The sequence below is a fragment of the Leptonychotes weddellii genome, chromosome 6 (genome assembly GCF_054177405.1).
Source record: "Leptonychotes weddellii isolate Sample4059 chromosome 6, ASM5417740v2, whole genome shotgun sequence".
Taxonomy (NCBI): Eukaryota; Metazoa; Chordata; class Mammalia; order Carnivora; family Phocidae; genus Leptonychotes; species Leptonychotes weddellii.
The window spans coordinates 15,363,784-15,384,926 of record NC_138374.1 but is presented as its reverse complement, the minus strand read 5'-3'; the positions used below and the strand labels follow the sequence as shown (position 1 = coordinate 15,384,926).

The 21,143-nt window shown below is 45.6% G+C and overlaps 1 long non-coding RNA gene across 2 annotated transcripts; it reads left to right on the top strand.

Annotated features, from left to right (window-relative positions):
- The first annotated feature begins 1,060 nt into the window (after nucleotides 1-1,060).
- LOC145722140 (uncharacterized) lies at nucleotides 1,061-20,735 on the top strand. Of its 2 annotated transcripts, XR_014146194.1 has the most exons (6): nucleotides 1,061-3,439; nucleotides 4,339-4,498; nucleotides 5,549-9,787; nucleotides 12,256-12,325; nucleotides 14,167-14,309; nucleotides 14,867-20,735. It is a non-coding gene; the product is annotated as an uncharacterized LOC145722140 (long non-coding RNA). The 2 variants fall into 2 exon arrangements; XR_014146193.1 differs by lacking the exon at nucleotides 5,549-9,787.
- The last annotated feature ends 408 nt before the right edge of the window (nucleotides 20,736-21,143 follow it).

Below are 21,143 nucleotides of genomic sequence, written 5' to 3'. Positions count from 1 at the left end.
AGACAAATAGAGAAACAAAGTAAAGAAAATAACTTAGAAAGAGATCCATGATAAATGATTGAAAAAAAAAAAGAAAGTCACCGGGATTCAGTGGAGGAAAAAAAAATGAATTATTTAGTATATTCTGTTGGGGTAACTGGCTCACTGGATGAATAAAATTGTGGCTCTAATTCAAACCACATTCAAAAACGAACTCAAAAAAGGCCTCGATGTAAGAGAAAAATGCTACGTATTCCATAGAAGAATATGTAAAAGAGTATCTTTTTGACGTTAGGGTGGTAAGGATTTCTTCAATTAGACACCAGAAACATAAACCACATGGCAAAGATCGGTGAACTGGACTGCATCAAAATGAAAAATATCTGTTCAAACATGGCCACCAGAACCACGGTTAACTGACGGGAGGCAGATTGGGAGGAGATAATGAACATTGTCTAAAACCAACAAAGAAATAGACTCTAGACTACAAAACACTGCAAACGAACAAGAGAAAAACAGGAAACCCAATGGAAAGATGTGCACCGTTCCTAGAAGAGGAAGCTGAATGGCCGGTACGTTGATGGAGGACTGTTTAACCTCATCAGTCATTAGAAATAGGCAATTAAAAATAGCAATGAGGGGTGCCTGGGTGGCTCAGTTGTTAAACGTCTGCCTTCAGCTCAGGTCATGATCCCAGGGTCCTGGGATCAAACCCCGCATCGGGATCCCCTGCTCAGCGGGAAGCCCGCTTCTCCCTCTCCCACTCCCCCCGCTTGTGTTCCCTCTCCCACTGTCTCTTTCTCTGTCAAATAAATAAATAAAATCTTAAAAAAATAAAAATAAAAATAGCAATGAGATGCTGATGGGCAAAAATTGGAAAGGTCAGAAAGAAAAGACAAAATGTTAGTGAAGGTGTGAGGAATCGAAGCGTCCAATCAGCTTTTGTGCCAGCAGTCAGCACTGGGCATCATCCTCCAGAAAGACAGGGACCCAGCGTCCTGGGTGAGCTCTGGGTTGCTAGCTGGGTGCCTGGGCAGGAATGGCCTGGAGCCATTTCAAATGACACACACACAAGGTGGAGCTGTAATGAGCCACCAGGGCTGCCTGGATGCGGGCACCAGGAGAGAAAATTCAGGAGAGGGGGGAGGCTACAGAATGCAATTTCTTTCCACTTAGGAATGCATAAGGTGGGAGAAATAGAGGCCAGTCCAGAGGCATTGGAACACTGATACCCGCCCCTCATCTCTCATTCCTCCAAGGAGAGGGCAGGTGTGAGTGAGATCCTCAGGCCTGGCGTCTCCAGTGCTTCTGACACGCTCTGAGAGCCTGGGTAGGACCCTTCGGGCCTCAGAATCCTCATCCACATGGTGGAAAGGGGTCCTGGCCCTAGCCTACCTCACAGGCCAGGTTACATAAATACGAAAGCCTGTAATTTCAAAATGCAAGTGGTGAGCTGGACCATTAAGGAGAGTTTGCTGGGCTGCTTTGAGGTTTGACCTATTTATTTTTCTCCGGGAGTTTTTTTGAAATTCTCTTTATTAAGGTTTTTTCCTTCCTTCTTCCTTTCTTCCCTCTGACTGACGTCAGCACAAAAGCCGGCGTGGGCAGAATTTGGGCATTCAGAGATACTGCAGAATAGTCCACTCCTGGTCCCTCCTCTTCCCAGGCCCTGGTCTCTGCAAGAGTCCCATTGAACCCCAAGGACAAAGGACAAGGCTTCTCATCCTCTGTCCCCCAGAGGTCCCACTTTCTGGTCCCTCTATTCAGCAGCCCAGGCCTGGGGTCCCAAGCAGAAGCCTCAGGACCCAAGGTTTATCCTGGGCCACGTAGACCCAAGGCTTAGTCACACTGCTCCCATCTATTACTCCAAAAAAAGAACTTTGGTTCTGCAAAGTGTACCCCACAGAACATTCAGGAAGCAGGACAGACTTGAATATAGCATGAGACTCTGGCCACCAGCTTCACATCCCCTAAAATTTTCCCTACTTGGATGCCCAATGTCTCAGAATTTGCCATTAGAACTAAAATCGAACAAGGAAAACTTGAGCCCAGCCAGAAGTATTCCATTAAGCCTTACTAGTCATTTATGGCTCAGTGTGAATGAAATACTCGGAGCCTTTCCTGAGGGTCAGGTGTGAGAAAATTATAGAACCTTCCAGAAGCCTGCCTGTAATAGGGGAACTTCTAAGAGGTGGAGAGGGCACAGGCAGTCCAGGTGAGGGTGCCAAAGACAAACCCCACCAACTCCTGACTGACCCTGGACTGGCCTGCCCAAAGACTTCCCAACCCCCCTCCCATGCGGCCTGTTTCCTGGTCCCCCACGGGCCCCGCCTCCCAGGCCAGCCCTCCTGCCCCTGCCTCTCCCTTCACTCCTTCTCTCGCTCTCTCTCTACGGATCTCCCCATCCCTTTTCCTTCTTTCTTTTTGCTTTCTGTTTTACTCTCATTTTTTCTTTTCCTTTCTCATTTTTCGTCATTCGCTTTTGCTCACATTTTTATCTTATTTATTGCCTTTTGCCTTCTCTTTCAGGTTCTCTTTCACGTTCCCTCCTTCTCCTGCACTTCACTTTCACTTTCTCCAATTTACTTTCCTCTGGGGTGCTCAGCCTGCCCTTCCAGAACCTGGCATCTTCCTCACTTCCCCAGGTCTTTCTGCATATCCTTCAGGGGAGGTTTTGGTTCCTGTAAATGCTACACGTCGATGAGCATATATATATATATTTTTTAATCTCTTTTCCCACTTCTTTTTCTTCCCCCTTCTCTGGCCTGTGCCTCCGCTCCTCTTTCCCTTTCTCCCTTCTCCCTGGGTATCCTTCTCTTCCTCGTCCCCCTTTCCTTCCAGCTGCACGAACATCTCAATTGTACCATGTCGGCAGATCCTTGCTGGCCTGACATTTTATCCTAGGTGCGTCTGCTTTAACTATCCCACTTAAAAATTAAACCCATCTGCTCCAAACTGAAAACAGCCTCTCCCCCACCAGGGACAATAAATATTGATGACTTGAGGCATGATTGGCCTTATGATGTTTGATGACAACTGGTCTCAGTTACAGAATTTACATCATTTAATAAAAAAATGAAAAGCTCTAGCAGGGATGTTGCGTGTCAACAGACATTATTAAATGTCAAAAGAAATACATTTTCTTCAAGAGCCTGAAGCCGAAACAACGTGAGGGTGCCGGGGAGGGGTTGCGCGCGGGGAGTTTGGACAGCTCGAATTTGAAGTGCGGAATATTGTTTCTTTTTGGGTTCGCCCTCATTTGCTCCACTTGAGTTTTCCTAGAGCCCTACTGTAGCCACCACCACTAAGCCTTTCTCGAGAAGTCCTCTTCCTTTTCATTATCTGAAAAGCTGAGCCCATTTGACATCTCTCTCCTTTCCCCACGGGAGAGCTCTCAGATGCTCCAGGGGGAGAAAACTGGATGCACCGAGGGGCATGACGGCTGGAAGCCGGAGATGAGGTGAGAACGCTTACTTGGGTCTCTCTTTATTTTTATTGTCAGTACGAACTCAGGACTGTCTGGCTCTGAAGTTGAAAGCAAATAAACCCAGAGCTGCTATGTGAGCCTACTGTGCTTCCATTTATATCCTGATAAGCTAAATATAAATAGTGCTATTAAAGGGGTGGCTGCCCACATTTCTATTTGGGGTACACTCAGTCATTAAAAAAAAAAATCGGAGGGTGGAAACAGTTACTGCTATTTTAAATGTATTTATGTGTTTTACGGAGCTGGGTTCTGACTACCTAAGATGCTTCTGGAGGCTCATGTGGGTATATTTAGAAGGATCATAAATGCTTGTGGTCTTCAGAGCGGTTTCGTGAATTAAGTCCCTAAAGGCGTTTATAATTGAAAAGGTTAACATAGCTTCTTGGAATTCCTCACCGACCTTCCTCCCCCTCCCAGTGGCTTAGGCCAGGAGAGAATCAGACTCCTTTTTAATCACAGCAGTTGTTGTGGTCTTTCAAAGAAGGTTCTGGAAAAAGAGAACAGAACTGCAATAGGAATGCAGGGATTTATGCTACTCGGTCCTGCATTTGTAAAGCAGGGTTGTTATTAATATCTACTTGATGGGGTCATTGCGGAGGTCCCAGAAATGTTATTTGTGGGAGTGTCTTCACAATGGAGAAGGGACTGAGAGGTGTCTCTTCTGGAGAAAGGGTGTGTCACCAGGAGATCTCTGAACTTTGGACACTTAACAGCTGGGGACTTTGGGCAAGTCGTGTACCCTCTCAGAGCCTCGAATTTATCACCTGTGAAATGAAAATGCTAATACCTACCTCTCAGGCCTTTAGTGGAAATTAGATGCCAAGTGTCTGAAACTGTTTAATAAACATGGAGTGCTGCCTTCTTTCATTCAGAAATACTTGGAACACAGCCTGTGAGCCGGGAAAGCAGCTGGAAGCTGAGGATGGGGACAGAAGTTGCCAGAGGAGCAGTTCTGACCTTGAGGGTGCCATTCTGCAGCTCTGGCCTCAGAACCTGGAGGCATTTGGAACCTGTGGGGGAACTGCAGCGAAGGTGAGGAATGTGGAAGAAAGTTCCAAAGAGGGATGTCAAAGAGCAACTGGGTCTAACTTGTCCCGGATATGGAGGGTGGGGAGTAGGGGCACCGGGGAGTGGGAAATTTGTCTGTTCTTGGCGGACAAGTCATCCAAGGCCGATGGAAGCACAGCATGTTGCTGAATGGAAAGAATGATGCTGAATTTGGACAAAGGAGATATGTGGAGGTTGGAACGATGAGTCGCAAGTCCTTGGATGAGCAGAATGGCAAGCAAAATGCAAGGTTCATTAGGATTTTTATAGAGATTGCCATTGTGTTCACATCAACAAGATTTGCCCTGTTTTTTCTTTGTGTGGTTAAGGTTGGAACGAAGCTGGAATGCTCAGAAGGTCCAATGTCCAGGTTCTGACAGGTTCTCTCAGACCCAGCCCATTACCTGACAATCTTAGTCACCTGAGTTGGGGGGTGGGCAGTTGGCAGGATTCTCGCCAAAATGTCTTTCTTGTGATTTGTCCAGCAATTCCTTCCCTCAGCCAAACCAGAAAAACCACTGAATCTGAGGTATTTGGCGTGGGTAGATGGTGTTCTGGATCCTTTAAGGGCAAATGGCTATAAAATGAAATGATCCCCTTAAAAGCTCACTTCGTCCTTGAAGTGTGTGTGTGTGTGTGTGTGTGAGCGTGTGTAGGGGAGGAGGTCCTGTAAGGCTCTCACTTTTTCCAAATGAACTTCCCCAACTTCATTAGGAGCAAGTGCAAACAGATGGGGAGGGCGTATTTCATAATAGCAACAGCCTCTTCACCACTGACCACCATGAGAAAAACAGCACTCCCCCCCCCCCCCACTTCTGGAAGTTGTCCCTTTAAGAGAGATAGGAAAGCTGGAGTTGTTTGCCTCCAAGGAATTTAAGAGAATCAACATGTTTTCCTTTCCTGGTTGCTCCTGTGGTTGGATTTGCTTAAAATTTTTCACTTCTTAAAGTAACCTCAGTTTGTTACAGTGGATTTTTTTTGGTTTTTGTTTTGTTTTTCTCCCCCTTGTTTTTGTTTTGTTTTGTTTTGAGGTAGAGAAGACCAGCTCCAGGAAAAGAAAAAAAAAGAAGAAGAAAGAAAGAAACTTCCAGTTGTCAGAATCAGAATGCATATCAGTTATGCTGGAGACAATGAAAACATCAAAAAGCACATACAAGCCATAAAAAATTCAGGTCCTCGGAAGCAATGTGGGACACGCTTGGTTGCGCTCCTCATTTGCATGTCAGTACCCACAATGCTCTGCAAGCTCCCAGATCTTTCTGAGCAGCCCCAGTGTCTGAGCTCTAGGGAACAAAGTGAAAGGTTGGGGCGTGTGCTTGTGGGTGAGAGAGGGACTTTGGTATCGGCGGGAAAGGCAAGGTGGGTGTGGGGAGAGAACTGCTCCCACCGTGGTGATTCGCAGCCAGCCCTTTAGGGCTTAATCTCAGGCTTGGGAGCCGTACCTTGAGTTTTATTTTTTGGTTTGTTTTTTTGGGGGTTTTTTTGTTTGTTTTTTGTTTTTGCCTTCCTCTTCTTCCCTTTGCCCAGATACGCTGTGATGGTGAAGGCACGCTGTGCAGCCTTTAGAAGCCCTGACTGATGGGGTTGCTACAGCACTCGCCTGGAATTGGAGATTTTTGTGCAGTGTGTGTCTTCGGATGCTGGCCCTCATTCCAAGACATGTTGGCCTCTTCGGCATTTGGGCTCCCATGGACAGCCCTCGCTTGGTCAATGCAGAAACACAGAGGTGCCACTGTGACCCGCTGCTGGGGACCAACGGGGCACCCTCTGACTTCACTCTTCCCTCCCACGCACGACACTCTTCTCTGCAAACCTTGGTCCCCAGGACCCCCACAGGGCCATCGTCTGGACATTCCAAATTCCAGGGGCAGATTGGGAATAGAGGCCCCAAACTGAAAGTCGGTAGAGGCAGGGCCATAAACTTGGCCCCTGACTAGGTGTCCTCCGCCTCCTGGGTGGTCTAGGGTGTGGTGCTCGTTCCCCACCATGTCTCCTTTCCTTCCCAAGCCTGTCCTGTCCTGGGAGGACCTACAGAGCATCTGTGACTAAGACACCTGTGATTTTTAATGTGGCCAACCATTCTGGGACCTGACAAAATACGTAAAAAAGAAAAGTGAAGCTCAATCTTTGAGGCTTCCACCGGGAAGGTTTTTGTCTGGGCTTGTCCTTTGATTTTTGAGCATCACTTTTCTCAAAGCTGCAAAGGAGTTCTTAGGCTAGATTAATTTAGCGGTAGGAAGATACGGGCGGAGGAGTGAACGTGGTTACATGCGGGCTCTCAACCCACCCCCTGACACCTCCAAGCGTCAGAGGTAAGATAAAAGCCAGCCCCCACCTAGAATCGAGACGCTGCTCCGGAAGCTGGACCCAGCAGAAGGGTTGGTCTGCTTCAGCCTGTACACAGTGCTATAAAGTGTGTTCCAACAGTTGCCAACAATTGAAAATCGGGAGCTTTTATAGCTTTTCTTAAAACATCTGCAGATCTGACCACCCTAGGCCTCCATTTCTTCATAGTCACCAGGAGACAGCCGCTCCTGAGGGTGGTGGAGGCTCTCCTCTCCTGCAGGGCCTGCCTTCTCTGGCCCACCCAAGTCCTCCACCTACGTATAATCTGGTCTGGCTTTTGCAGGCCCAGCCTTGGCCAGACTCATGCTCTGAATCCCTGAGTTTTCCCACTTTGTTACCGGTCACATAGGCATAAGGATAACCCAGCCCCAGCCCTCGCGCCCCCCACCCCAGCTCTGACAGCTTTTCCTAGTGGGCATCCACGGGAAGCAGGACCAAGGGCCTTGACTTATAAACACCCCCGGCTTTTTATCCCAATCCCCAAACATGCTCTGCTTCAGCAAATGTGTTTTTCACCTGCTACAGCCCCAGGAATCTGCCCCGGCCTCTGTCTCCTCCTGGCAGGCATATTTCCCTTCACTTCTGATGCCCAACGTAGTCTGAGGTGAGGGGTGGGTTGCAAGGTTTGGATTTTTCAAAATTCTTTCCCAGGTTTGTTGTGTCTAATTTGGGCTGCAAATGGTTTTTGGTGTCAACGGCTAACCACTGTTTGGTCTGAACATTCAGCTCTGTTGAATTTAGATGGCGGTGAAAGCCCAGTTTCCCCAAATACAGTCTAAATACATTTACACATTTATTCCCACATGTGTCTTTATGTTTCTGCCTGTCTCACCACACCTCAGACATATCCGTGGATGGGAGCGTCCTGGGAAGAAAATGGGCAGGTAACTTGACCCTCTACTGTAAACTTCATGAAAAAAAAAAAAAATCAGCAAGTGGACCCAATCAGATGATGAGTGATAAAGATGCTTCTGAGCAAGGGCATTCCACTGAGAGCTCGGACTGGAATTTGGTTGTTTCCTTACAATCTAAAAGATAAATAATATCACTAGAGAGAAGAAGGAGTAAGGGAGTTGAGAAAAATAAGTAAAAAGGTACGCCCCCCCCAAAAAGTCTGTGATTCTTTATCGACATCAGAGCCTTAAATATGTTTAATGTTCACCAAGTTACAAGACAGTTAAAATAACAGGTGATGCTAGGTGTTAATAATACTGATGGTGACAGTTAACATTTATTGAGAGCTCACAATGCTCTAGGAACAGGGCTGAGGGTTATTACACACTTACTCCTTTAATCCTTATAACAACGCTGTAAGGTCGATATATTATCCCCAAGGAAACTGACACTTAGCGTGGTTAAGTAATTTGTCCAAAGTCCCAGAAGTCGAAAGGGATGGAGCAGGTATTCAAACTACATTGCCCTCCAGCATAACGTGGGCCTGGGCGGCAAGACTGATGCTCCCCTCACCAGCTGGCTAGAGTAAGGACCTGGCAGATGGCCTGCCTCTGTCATGACTGGCTTGGGAGCTGGCACTCGGGTGAGCCCAGGAAGGCTGGAGAGAGACAAATGGTGTATTTGGCCCACAATTCCTTTCCTAAAAAAAGACCCCAGGGAGACCCACTGGCTGGTCTCTGATGAAACCCGCAATCTTTAGAGATTATCCCACTCTAGACACATTGACAGAATGGGCCACAGCCTGGCTGATTTGACGGTTTCCTCACCCTGAATACATGTGACCTGGTTGGAGGATGCACGGTGTGCTCATTGCCTAAGGGTGCCTGTCTGTCTCAATGAGGTGATGCCTGATATGAGGCCAGGATGGAGAGGCAGAGCCAGAACAGAGAGCAAGTTCCATCTTCCTCTGCATCATATCTGAAGATGGTGATGAGGATGGAATGGGGGTCTGAGCTCCAAAGCGCGTGGCTGGGAAAGAGGCAGGGCATCATCAGTGAACCTTGAGTCTGAAGTGGGCAGCCCTTTATATGATGATTTTCAGAGATGGGCAGATGCTTAAGCAGCCTGGTCTGGGCTGAAAACTCAGCTTTCATGTACCCCTACCCAGAGACCTTGAGCACCTAAGGGGGAGGCATTGTGCCAAGGACTATGGGTGATAGTAAGAAGAACAAGGGAGGTTCTTTGCCTTCTCTGCTTACATAATTCCTCTGTTGCAAGGCAGCTCGAACGAAGATTCCAAGCTCAGTGGAACAGAGCAACTCATGCTAATGGGGAAAAGGGGAAGTGTGTCACAGGGTCAGAGACCATGCCTACACACCCTTCCATTCCCCAGTGTGGACTGGGGAGTTGGGCATTAAGTAAATGTCTGTTGATGAACGACTGCTTCAGTCGATGATTGAATTTTTCTAGGGCTCTTGGAAATGTCTGTGGGAAAGGTAGAAAGGTAAGTTGTACCTGTCAAAATTAGACTTGCTGCTAGTAACCAACACCCCAGTTAGCAGTTGTGATAGAAATTTAAGGTTTATTTTTCTGTCATATAACATGAAGTGTAGAGGTTGGTAATCCCACGGCGGTATGACAGCTTCGTAGTCATGAGGGACTCAACCTCTTTTAATCTTTCTGTTCTTCCATGTTAAGTTCATGAATTCCTCTCCAAAAATCACCTCATGGTAACAACATGGCTGCTGGAACTCCGTTTATCACATCCACGTTTCAGGCTGAAGAAAGAGAGAGAGGAGAAGCGCAGCCTTCTCAGAAGCCTCAATTGACTTCCACTGACATTTCATTGGCCACTTATAGGTGCAACGGAGACTAGGAAACATGTTCTTTTATCTGGGCATATTTCAACCTGAGTAAAATGATGCTTTTAGTAAAGAAGAAGGGAAGAGTGGATAGTGGGCAGATAACTGCAGACTCTGCCTTGTAAGATTCAGCCTTCTGTACGGAGAGGAGGAAGGAAAGGAACTCACCAAGGTAATCCCTGTCTCACTCCTGTCCTTTGAGATGCACAGCTTTGAGACATTCTTTATTGCGGCCTGATGATGTGGCAAATATGATATGTGGGTGCCTGGGGCGCATAATTAGTTCCTTCACTATTCAAATCCTACTGTTAAGGGCCTGGTTAATTGCATTGACTTCTCCTTCATTATTTTCAGCTGTGTAAAGTGCCTCTAAGACGGCTCGGATTCTATTTCCTAATGAAGCTTCTGGTGAAAAATGGAATTTGACAGGTATGTGGACAGAAATGCCCTGCAGTAGCTGACAGAGCTGGACGTGTTAGCCAGGCATGCAGATGGACAGATAGGCAGATAAAGCCTTTAGTAAATACCAAGTATTACTTAACAGCAAACTTACTGCCTCTCACTGACTCGAACAGGCTCTTACAGGATATTTAATGACTTCTGCTAAACAGAATACTAGAGTTTCTCACTTTTTTTAGGGGTGCAAAAATTAAAGCTACCGTGTAAGACAAATGCCAAATTTCCACTCTCCTGTGTGTTCAGCTTTCTTAGCTTTTTCCCTCAATGAAAACCAAATAGACACCCTTGGTTTTTCCAAGATGGCAACCCAACAACCTATGTGTTCTCAGGTAAGGGCTCCCTCGACACAGAGAGCATAATGGAGCTGGATGTTTTCCAGTTTTCTTTAGCCCCGGGCTTGGGAAGCTGTGCATTGAGGTTTTTGAAGAGGGAGGCAAGAATGTGAAATGGAAGTCCTTGGACTTCTGCCCATTGTTAGCCTTGGAGGATCGCTGAAGGGGTGGACCACCTCCTGGTGAAACCATCAGCTTCTATCAGACATGGTAGAAATGACCAGTCCTTCAAGGAGGTTGAGATTATCCAAAATCCCAAACCTCACCAATATTCCAAGATCTGGAAAAAGACTCATCAAAAGGAGAGAATAAATTCTTTGTATCATTCATACTGGTAATTACTTACAAATATCTTCCTTTCTAGGAGTGAATAAGTCTTCCTTGTTCTCTATTAGCTTTTTTCCCCAGAACATAAATAGTGCTCAGTAAGTATTAAGTTTAATGGCTGTTTAGATAACACCACCTAATTTATTTCAGGAACAATGTCTGTCTTGGCTTTTTCCATCCCCTTTGTTGGCAGGCTTTTGACATATTTTTTCCTGGGCATTTTCTTTGTTAGTTTTTAGTGATTGAGATTATATTGCATATACTCACACTGTGTACAATGTAATACACAATATAATATAATGTAATAGGCAACTGTGTACAATGCTCTAGTATTCTGTGTAGCAGAAGTCATTAATGCTAACCATTGTAGCACAAACATATTCCTATGTGTGTTCATATAGGCTAAGCTGCTGTAATAAGGAGACCCCAAAATACAGAGGCAAAAATAAAGTAGTATTTATTTATCTCTCATGTAATAGTCTAAAGATAGGCTAGGGCAGGTGGGCAGTTCTGCTCCACAAGGCAATCCAGGGAACAGGCTGGAGGAGTACTCTCTTTAACACATGGTCTCCATACCTTGATTCCATATGGCTCCTCCAGTTTTCATCACTTCAAAGCCAGGGAGAAGAGGGAAAGAGAGAGTGGAGGACAAACAGATTCCTCATAAAAATATAATCCAGAAGGTTCACGTTTTATGTGGGCTTACATCTTATTGGTCGAAACCTAGAACATGGCCATACCTAGCTGCAAGGGAGGCTGGAAATTGTGGTCTCTCGCTGGACAATCATATGTTGCATCAGTGTTTCCCAGGGGATATTAATCTTCAGGGTTTACAAATGAGAAGTTGGAATTCCTGGGAATTCTTGGAACTTCCTGAAATCTTAAGTTAGTCTTAAAAGAACTCCAACATTGTTCATACTCTTTTCTCATTCTATGAATTTCTAACAATATTGGTTCAATAAATTAGACATACTAAATTTGGTAAATTTACAAGAATGATAGCATGTAGTAAATAATCAAATGTTGGAAAATATCAGTGAACATTATTGGGTAATAGTCAAATAATGTGACATTTAGATCTAGCAAAGTTAAAGCCCTGTGCAGAATTACATGTCAAAATTACTTGTTATTTCTGAGATTATCATTAATAGGATGTATATATATCAGATTATCATTAATAGGATATATATATACATGTATATAAATTTAATATTTGTTTTATTTGCAAGAATGACTTGCCATTCACAGCAGTCAGGGTCATGAACACACACTTGTAATGAGATAAGAGCTACAAACAAGATTGACTGAGTAGATCATGATCACTTCTCTCCTATGTACGCTGATCCTGGTTCCTGGAAATGTCAATCTTAACCTGCCCGTGTTTTCTGCTCTTGCTTTTGAGTTAACATTGATGGATTCAAACCAGCAATGTCTCTCTGTTGATTGTTAAGCTTTGATTCTTGCAGGAAAATTACAATACTTTTTTTCATGGTCCTAATTTCTTCACTAATTTTTCTTTCAGGATTTTGAACAACACAAAAATTTCCCAAGAAATGCTGGAAAGGAATCCTCACATGGAAGCCTTAGTCAGGGTGAGAACAGTGCGGGGGGGGGGGTTGGAGGGGACTCCCCCAACTCCCCCAGGACTCCCCCTGGGAGATATCCCTGCTCAGGACCAGCTACATAATTTCTGGGCTCAGTGCAAAATGAAAATGTGGCGCCTCCTCTTCAAAAATTACTAAGAATTTCTGGATAGTAGCCATGGAGTATTAAACCAAGTATGGGCATCAAGGATGGGACCCTGTTTAATAGCTCAGGTCCCACACCCATGAAGCTGCCCCTGCCTCTGCTATATCACATCATTTAAAAATCTTCATTAATCTCATTTTAACTGGCTGCATAGTATTCCATTGTATGGCTTTACCATGATTTATATAACCATTTCTGTATTCTCAGAAATTCTGGTGACTTTTAACTTAGCCTTCTTTTCCACCAATTTTACTTATCCTATCTTGGGATTGGTTTGGTCTCAGGAAATGTGTGGAAATGTTTGGTTTTCTGCCTAAGATGTGGAGCTTTAGTTCTGACACTCCTTAGGGGCTGCAGACCCCAGTTGAGGAGTGATCTGTTACCCACAGGGTTTAAGTCTGAACCAAAGCCAAACGGGCAGAAACCAGACCGGATGGGAACCCCGCACAGGAGGCATCCTGGTGGTGAGCAACATCAACAGGCAGATCAAGCCGAGGCTGGGTGAAAAGACAGAACAGAGTCAAGACAAACATGGGCCTGGCCTCAGTGAGAGGACCAGGGATGAGCTCCATGGGGGGTGTTGTTCAGCCAAGAGCAGCTGTTGCCCTTTTGCTCGGGGCTATCTAGCTCTTCTCGAGTTCTTCCCCAGTCCATGTATCCCTGAGCTGGTCTCCTGGACTCTAGAGAGCTATCTCTGTCCATGTTGGATGGCTCTTTCTCTCCTATAAACTCTGGGCAGGCTGGGAGCTCAGTTTTTAGGGGCTTGGAGAGGAGGGGGTGGGCTGGATGACCACTCTCTGGGACTCCAGAATCCCCTGCAGGCCTCTGTGTGATCGTCAGCCTGAGACGTTACGTTCACAGCAGATAAACATGTCCTTCTTGGCTGACACAGTTAGCAGGAACGGGCCAATGCCACACAGCAGGAAGCACAACAGTGAAGGGTGGGAGAAGCACGGGACTAGTTATCCCTGAGGGCCAAAGGCATCTCTGACCCTTTCATTTATAACCGAAATGATCTTAGGTGACCCACAGCCATTCTGTGCCTCTGTTCCCCATCTGTAAAGTGGGGCCAATAGGGATCCCACAGTTTTAGGGATCAACACACTTTTTCTGTAATGAGACATATAGTAAAAATTTTAGACTTTGTGGAGCATAGTGTTTTGTTTTGTTTTTATTTTTTTGTTTTAGTAACATTTTTAACCTCTCTTGAAACTTTGAAGTGTTTAATACAGTGCTGTTAACTATAGCCACAGTGCTTTACCTAATATCTGCAGAATATACTCATCTCATAACTCAGCGTTTATACCCTTTGGCCAGCATCTCCCCATGCACCCCAACGCCGAACCCCTGGCCAACACCATTCTATTCTCTATTTCTGAGTTCAACCTTTTTAGATTCCACTGCTAGGTGAGAACATGCAGTGTTTGTCAGACTTATTTCACGTAGCCTAATGACCTCAGAGTCTGTCCATGTTGTCACAACTGGTAGGATTTCCTTCTTATTCATGGCCTAATTTCTTTTACTTTTTGAATCGAAATATGTTTGTCCTATAACATGGTGTATGCTTAAAGTATACAGTATGTTGATCGTGTAAATTTGATACACTTATACATTATAATATGATTTCATTACAGTGTTAGCGTCTCTATCACTTCACATAATTATCATTTCGCTTTTGTGGCAGGAATAATTAAGAGTTTGGTTATTATAATACCACAACATTGGCTCCGTTCAATATCCTGTGCATTAGATCTCCAGGATTATTTACCAACTGGTTTCAAGCTTGTACCTTCAACCATTTCTCCTATTCCACGCACCGAGCCTCTGGTAACCACCACTTTGCTCTTTGTCTTCATGAGTGTGGCTTTTATAGATTCCACATAAAAGTAAACTCATCCAGTATTTGTCCTTTTTTGGGTCTGCCTTGTCTCACAGAGCATAATGGCCTCAAGGTCCATACACGTTGCTACAAATGTCATGAGTCTCTTCTGTATCTCATGCCTAAATACTATGCCCTTGTGTGTATATATACCACATCTTCTTTATCCATCTGACGATGGGCACTTAGGGTTGTTTCCATATCTTGGCTATTGTGAATAAGGCTGCCGTGAACATGGGAGGGCAGACATCTCTTCAATACAGGGCGTAGGGTGTTTGTCCCAAGCACCCCTCTCTGCTGCTGGGGGGTGAAAGTAGCTGCAGGTGGCACCTAAATGAATGGCAGTCCCTATGAGCCAGTAACATTGTATTTACAAAAGCTGGTGGTGACCATAGCGTGCCGACCCTGACCCATATCACAGGACCGGTGTGACAATGAATCAAAATAGGGTGTGGAAAGCACTTGCTACAGACCCCTTCATAATGAGAGCCTCTCCCCTGTGCAGCAGGGACAGCCGGATAGGAGTGGCTGGGAGAGCCATTCCCAGCTTCTCAGCTTCGAGATCTGGCCCCTGACTTCTTAGCAAGATACTGAGAGGGTCCTCCTCATCTACTTTTCCTTCCTGAGAGCCAAACTGCCGAAAGGAGGCATCTTAACATTCTTCTAAGCAGACATCATGGCCTACTTCTGCTCTGCATTAGTCCCTCTCCGGGACCGTCGTTGAAGATGAATGCTTTCTAAGATGCGCGTGTAGACATGGGCTGCCACCACGAGAAGAGTCTTCAAGAATGTCCCCCTCTCTTCGTTTCCATATTGCACGTTCTTAAAAGCACATCCCTCCTCTTCGATGTTGTCGGCTTGGTCATCCATGGAGAGCACTTGGGGAGGAATTCTCTTGAGCCCGAGACCCCTGGGTGAGCTGCAAAGGTTGGAAGTACCTCAGAACAATGGTATCTCCGGGACTGAAACAGAATCGACGCCCGCACTTTCTTTTACCACGGAATCTCCAAAAGAGGATGTGACAATGGAGATTCTGAATCTAGTCTGGGGTGAGACCTAGGAGTCTGTCATTAAATAATAATTTTAATAATGATAATAACAATAATTTAAATAAAAGGTCCCCCAGGGTGAGTCTGCTGCTCAGCCAGGTAGCTGCTTAGCTCTTGGCCATTCTCCTGGCTGTGGTTAATTCCCCCTTGCTATTCCATAACCCCACTCTTCCAAAACCCCAAGCCCTAGAGCTGCCTGATTGCCTCTTTTCTCTGTGCACTCGCTGTGTTCACCAAAAGGCAGAGGGCTTCACAGACGCGTTCGTCCCTGCAGCGGAGGCTCCGCGCTCCAAGAAGGAAATTATTTCACACTGGATCGGCCAGCCAGGAAGGCTGGAGTTGTGTGCTCAGCCAGAGGACTCCAGAGAGCTTCGGGCCGGGAGGACTCCAGTGTTTCCAAGTCAACGCCGAAGGCTCATATACTGGTGGATGGGCAAGTCATTGATTTTTCTTGAGAATGATAACTCGAGTGTATTTGTTCAGTGTTTTTCAGAAACAAAGGCTTGTCTGATTTTATTTTCATTTCATTTCATTTTGTTTTTTTGTTTGTTCTGAGAGGAAAAAGCTTGAGCAACTAAAGCAAAATCTTGGTGTTTTATTATTCAGTGGCCCCAGGGGCCAAGTTTGGTCGCATCCTTCTATCAAATACATTGATTTTTCAACAGATATTTCATGAACATCTACTGTATATTGTGCTGGGCACTGGAGGGCTTTGGGAGAAGCCTGAGACGGGGCAGTTTCTGAGTTGGCTGTCCTGCCCCTGGCATCCACAGTCCACCAACCCCCTGCCATGCCCCGAGGGGCTTCTCCGTCCTAATTGCAGTACCACAACAAGGAACCAATCCCAGACAAAAGGATTTTAAGGGAACTTGGACCAGCTGTTCAGTAAATCAGGTGTGTTGCTGGCCTTGCTCGGCCGTTTCCTGTACCCCATCCTTGCCTATTCCCAGTAAGCAAGTCTTCCTTCCTTTTATTGACTGCCTGTTGTGGAATATGGTGCTTAGTGCTTTACACCTGCTATCCGGTTTGCCCTTCCCATAACCATAGCAGGCAAAGAGCATGATGCTTACATGACAGATGAGGAAGCTGTGGCTGCAGAGAGATTATTGGCGTGGGCTTTGATGCCAGGTTGTCAGACACCAAACTAGCGCTCTTTACCCCTGTCCCAGACGAGCTCCTACCTTGTGCTGTAGCTTCTGTGAGTGCATTTAGTTACGTTCCCCGATAGAGCTCATCTGCACTTTTCGGCCCTCAACCCTCGTCTCTCAAAACCAAGTGTCTCTTCACTATCCTGCATTTCATGGGGAAATGGGACATTCATATCTAAAAGGATCAGCTGTACTAGAAAATCACTCCTGTTCCTCCAGGTTGTCTGTTGCTGGGGAATCACTAAATATCTCTAAATCAGTCATTCTCAAAATATGGTCCCTCCACTAGCAGCAACAGCATCACCTGGGAACCCAGAAATGCATATTCTCAGGCCCCACTGGGACCTACTGAATCAGAACCTCTTAGGACAGGCTCAGGTATCATGTTTTAACTTCTCCAGGGAGCTCTGATGCGCACTGATGTTTGAGAACCGCTCGCCTAGATTTGATGCCTCAGAGCCAGTAATCGTATCTACAGCAGATGGGGGCCGTATGAGGCATGGGGACAAAGCCAAAAAGGGAAATCGGAGGGGCTGGCCCTTCAGTATTCAAAAACTTGGAAACATTGTATATTCTGATGCTATCTTGGAAATTCATAAAGATACAGGCCACCAGCATATTCAAGACCAGGTCCTCCTGCAATAAAAGCCATGTTTAAATTTACTTAAACAGCCTTTCCTAAATTCATTTAAATTTAAATCATGGCCCTTGTCTTTTGCAAAAGATCTGTTGACATCCCAAGGAACTAGGAATGAACACACTTTGGGAAGGGTGGATGTGATCATCATGATCATGATCCCAGAGTGTATATGACCCTCCCTTTGAGCATGTTTATCAGAATTAAATATCCAAAATCCCTATCAGAAATTCAGGAACATCAAGAAGACTTGTTTTGAAAATCATTTTTGGATCCATATAGACACCATGTTGCAAGACTCCAGGAGACAGCTCTGTGAGTGGAGCCCCCTGGCATTGTACAATGCTGCAGCCTGGACCTATAGCCAAAGACTGAATTAACAAAAGGCTTAGAGAACTAAAATGTTTCCATCTACCAGAAATAACTGAGAATTGAGATGTTTGGGGGGAGTCTAGGGAGAGGATTTTCAAGATATTTAACTCTTTTAAACTGTATGGAAAATATTTCAGGATGAACTTTGTCAAGTGTAACTCTTGCAATAAGTGAAATGACATTGAATATGGTCATATTTCTGCTCTTTTAAGCCTGGCTCACTGTACGTTTTCAAAGCATTTGACAAGAATAGTTTGTATTTAGGTAACATCTTTCATTCCCAAGCTTCAAGAGTCTACTAGAGACAGAACTGGCCAGAAAATTCCCAACATGGAGGTCCCCTTCCCCTACTGGGATGGTAACATTCTAGCAAAAGCAGGAAGTTTGCGGACAAGGAAGTCACTCGCTGACTATGGAAGACGGGAGAGGGTATCAGAGCTCATCAGCATACAGAGGAACCAGCCCGGACAACATGACTGTGGGCTTCCTATTTCAGTGAATTAACTTAAGAGAAAGAAGAGGATAGTTATTTCTTGTTCTCTTTGTGGTGCCCTAAGAACTTCACATTGAATCAGGAGATGCTTGCCTCCCTCCCGGGCCCCAGTCATGCCTGAGAAGTGCCCCAAATTACTTCGCATGAGATGCTGGTTCCAGATTCAGCAGGGAACCAGCAATACTAGGCATACTTGAAAGTCCAGCATAGGGAGGTGGTGAAAAGGGCTAGCTTTGAGTTTCCCCTCTGCTTGGCAGGTGATTTCTTTCTCCCTTATTTTCAAATAAAGTTTATGATTTTCTCCCTTATACATTCTTATTACAGGAAATTTGGTGAAAATAGAAATGTACGAAGCAAAGAAACTCCCATCATCTGAAGAGAATCCCTATTAGCAATTTAGTATACTTCCCTCCAGTCTTTTTTCTATGCATTTTTTAACAACGGAATTAAGATCACATGTGGAGTATTAAAGTACAAGCTAGGCATATACCCATGTTTTTTTTAAAATCCCGCATAAACAAATGAGGCCATACGCTCTTGGAAGGCAAGGACCGGGTTTGTCTTTTCTACTGTAGTGATCCTGGGACCTAGTACAGAGCCTGGCAACAGTGATGTTATTGAACGAAATCGCAGTGGGGCAATATTTCATTGAGTAGATATACCAGAACATGTGTAAGCCTCCCTCTACCGTGGGCATTAAAATTGCTTCTAATTTTTCACGGTTATAGGTAACACTGAAATTCTGTTCTTTTTTTTTTTTTTTCTATATTGGATTATCATCTATAGCAGATACTGTCAACATCCCATCCCTAGGCCTCTCCCAGGGGTGCCCGAAGACTGCCTCTGGATGGTCTGCTGGTTTCCTGTGTCACCTGACTGGACTTGTTTCCTGGCCATGGAAACATGCTTGGCCTATGTACATGTAGAATAGCTTGGATGTGCTAGCATTAATATCTCTGAGCAAACCTCAACCAATGGGGATGGGCATTCAAGCTTCCTTGCTCTTCAGCATGGCAATTGACACAATTGACAGGGTGTGTTCTATATCCTCTGTCAGATGGTCTTCACAGGATTGAGCCCCAGCTACCCACCTTGTCCGACTCATTAGTGTATCCATCATCTTCACTTTTCTCTCATTCCTGTTTCCCACGTTTACCCACCCCCTCATCATGCTTCCCAAAATCATCTCCCAAAGAAACTTCTCACTTGCACCAAATCCTTGTCTCAGGCTCTGCTTCTGGGAGACTCCAAACTAAGTCATTAACTTTAGGTAGAGTCACAGAAGCCAAACTATTGAGCCAAACCAGATGACTTCTTTAAAGAGCCAAGACTCATATTGATGGGCAAGTCATTTCCATGTAGGGGTTTGCAGGGCTCTTTTATCAACCCTTGATTTTACTGTAAGAATTTGGACCAAGAGCTGGACATTTAGGAAGAAGAGGAGAAAAAATCAACACACTCACCTGCTGGTCTGCACTATAAGATCGGTAAGCCGTTCCATTTGCTGTTCACTTTTCTCTGTTGTTTATCTTGCTTCATTTTATTCCACGTTCCTGGTCAGAGGCCAGTGGTTATAGAATGTTCTCCTTTGTCTCTACCAATGGGAAGGGAGGGCGAATTGAAGGCATCAGAGAAAAGAACCCTGGAGGAAGGACCAGTGACACGTTGCTTTGCAATATTTCAGCCTTCAGTTCTCCATTACAACCAGAGTCTGGTATTTTGGGGGGAAATGAAGAGAAACAGACTGTGCTATAAGCAGGTTTTTGTCATTATGAAACCCCTGCAGTTCATGAGGAGTGAGCTTGGTTGTGTTCCAAGATAAAGCTCCATGTTTGGGGATTGTCATAGTGACCCGGGAAGCATAGTTTCTCCAGGGAAACAGAGGAATGCAGTTTCCTACCAGGTTCACTGCCAAGGCCATGACTCCACATGGTAAGAAAACCAAGGCTGTTGTCCTGAAAATGAGGGACAAATCACCCTCTTTTGCCCAAGAATGACTGGATATTCCAAGAAAGCAAGGTCACCTGTGGTTGGATGGACACTGAAGATAGACCTTTGAGGACTTTTAGCATATTGGTGAGGAATCCCTTTCTATTTGGTGCTTGCACCATCGCATGTGGTATTTTTTGTTTTTCTGGTCTTGTGTTTTACAAAATAAAGAGAAGGGTGCCTTGGTCAATGTCAATTTAAAGGCAGTTATTAAACCAGGCATGTCCTCCCTCCAACCGGAAAATGTCAGATGCCTCCCAATTGTCTAGGTCCCTATAGCCTTCTCAAAACTCCTCAAACGTGTTCAAAACTCTGTTCTCTGGAGGATTCTAGCTTACTCATAAATCCATTGTGTGGGGAAAGAGAATCACATGGCACCCACAGACCTGATGCGCAGGTGCCTTGGGGAGCAACAGTAGCAGGGTCCCACGTCTGGCCGATTTGGGAACACTTGGTACCGTGTGGAGGGCCCTGCATGGCAGAGACTACTTTATGCTCCCGAGCCAGGTCTCCTTTTCCTTCGGGACACACAGCTAGACAAGATACGCCAGCTTCCCTGGTGGTGAGGTGGGACCACATGATTGGCAGAGGGACATATTCATACTTCCAGGCTGGCTTCTGGCTCTTGTGCCCTTCTCCACCCCACCCCCCCCCATCCTTCTGCCATTCTGGCAACTGGATGCAAAGGACTCCAAGGCCCCAGAGGATAGGGGACTAGTAAAACTCTAGAAGCCTGGTCCCTGGAGCCATGGCTTGGGGGTGACCTGCCCAGGAGAACTGCTGAGCAGAGCCAACGACATGGGATGTCATGTGAGTGAGAAATCGTATTTCATTTTGTGAAGCCATTGACACTTTGTAGCTGTTTGTTAGGGTCCTACTTCCACTGGCAAATACTGGTCGTTTCCTGGCATGCATGTGAGTTCACCGGATGGCCGAGTGCGCTGCTCCACGGGTCCTGCTGAGCCCCCGTAAGGTTACTCACGGGAAGGAGCATTCCATCACAAAACAGTGGCGAGGGCATTTGAAAAGCCTGCGATCCACAGCCTTGCTCCGTGGCCTGGGGCCACGGGAGAACAAGCGCCCCGCTCAGGTGA